We start from the raw sequence: 2,150 nt of genomic DNA, 5'->3' as shown, positions 1-2,150 counted from the left end.
AAAAAATGAAAAAACTCTCTGAAACAGAGGAAAAAAGGTTTCATGAACTACAAACCTGATTTAAATAAAATGGGTTCTTAAAAAAAAGTACTTAATAAAACATTCTTTAAAACAAAAAAGTTGTGTGCATATCCACCTCACATCTAGTGGTACTATTAAATGCCTCATCATCTTTACGAGAGAGACTTGAATACACCATTTCCTTTCTTAAAACATTCCTTTACATAACTGATAGTTTCCGGTTCCCAGCTGAAAGATAAATGTTTCTCATGGACCCAGATAACGCAGTATCAAGCTCTTTCTGAAGACATTTGACAAACTCTAAAGACATTCAACACAAGATGCCAGAACAGACTGAGCTCATTCACACCTTCAATGGCATTCCATTTTCTACAAGAGTATCAAAAAAGCTCCTTCAGTCCCTGGACACCTTTGAAGCCAGAAAAGACGACGTGTTATTAGTTTCATATCCAAAATCAGGTAAGACACATTTCTGAATATTATTTGATATCTTTCCGTGAACTTTACTAATTATTAAAAGTTGGTCTATCAGAAATTGGTAGATCAGTATACACAGACTGCTTGACTGATGTTTGTTTTGAAACTCTTCCTAGGCACGCACTGGCTTACAGAGATTATGAAGAATCTGTACCACAGCCAACGCGAAGACAATGGGGTTAGCAAAGTGACACTGACATCACCTCTGGAGTTCGGAGATCTCTCCAAATTCGATGAGCTGAGAAACCTCCCCAACAAGAGGCTCATCCCAACACACCTCAACTATGAGATGATCCCAGTGCAGTTCAAAACAAAAAAATGCAAGGTAACACTTTTGTCGGTAAACAAACAACGAATAGTCTATTGTGTCGGCTATTTGAGTATTACCGTTCAGAGTGTCGTGTCACCGTATTTATTTCCTATGATGAAAGTTGTAATGCGACACCAAACACCAAATTATTAAGAGATGTTGTCTGATCTACACAAAATAAAATTATTATCTTGTTCTTGCTTCCAGATGATTTATGTGATCAGAATTCCTAAGGACACCGCTGTTTCATTGTACCATTATTACAAGCAGAACCCCAATCTGCACAAGATTGAGAAATGATCCACCTTTTTAGAAATGTTCTTGAAAGGAGAAGGTAAATATGACTAATGTTTAGATTGAGATGGAAAAATGTGAAGAACATCAATTAAATCTGCATGTTGTTAAAAGAGTTACCACCATGTCCTTTTAATTTTCATATCAGACATGATATATGATGCAAAAGTGTTAATTTGATACAATAATTTGCTTTGCCTGTATTTGTATTGCAGTTGTGTGCGGTTCCTGGATTGACCATGTCCTCAGCTGGGAAAAGAGTAAAACTGATGAAAATGTCCTTGTTCTGTACTATGAGTCCTTAAAGCAGGTGAGTTCAAAATGGAGCACAGGCATGGACATCATCCATTTGATATTGTCTTACATTAGTGTAGAACTAAAAAGTCACTTTGAGGAATGAAGTTAACTGGAACAATCCCTGTTATATATCCCATAGCAGATGCATGTTGGGGAAATTTGTAGAAAACATTATTTAGATTCTTTGGAACATGATGGTCTGATTCTTTTCTCTTCCATGCTATCCCACTGGGGTTAATTCAATCAATTAACACCAATACATTTTGCCATTCCCTCAATGTAAAACTAAACTGTCAAATGTATGTTTTTCATAGGATCTTCCAAAACATGTCAAGGAGATCAGCACGTTTTTGGGCATCAATGTCACTGAAGATCAAGTCAAAGACATTTCAAAGAAATCTTCCTTCAGTGAAATGAAGGACAAGGCAGAGAAGGAGAAAGTGAATCCAAACCACACGGTCTGCGTACTGACTTCCAACAAGAAGCTGATATTTAGGAAAGGTAAGAGTTTCATCACCACTGAACTAAAACTAAAGCACTGCAATGCTAAAAGAGGGCATTGATAAGCCCAAAACAACAGGGTATTTATTAACTTATGCAAATAATACATTCAAATACTTTATGTCTTTCAGGTACTGTTGGTGACTGGAAAAATCATTTCACTTCCAAGCAGAATGCCAGGTTTGATGAGCTGTTCAGTGAAAAAATCAACTCCAGTGAATTAGCAAGACATGTGGAATATGAGAGTTAA

At 36.5% G+C, this 2,150-nt stretch overlaps 1 pseudogene; it reads left to right on the top strand.

Moving 5' to 3' along the window:
- The first annotated feature begins 298 nt into the window (after nucleotides 1–298).
- On the top strand, nucleotides 299–2,150 carry LOC121311925 (annotated as a pseudogene).

Source organism: Polyodon spathula, unplaced genomic scaffold, assembly GCF_017654505.1.
Source record: "Polyodon spathula isolate WHYD16114869_AA unplaced genomic scaffold, ASM1765450v1 scaffolds_3370, whole genome shotgun sequence".
Taxonomy (NCBI): Eukaryota; Metazoa; Chordata; class Actinopteri; order Acipenseriformes; family Polyodontidae; genus Polyodon; species Polyodon spathula.
Note: the sequence above shows the minus strand (reverse complement) of the source record. Positions and strands in the feature narration are given on the sequence as shown.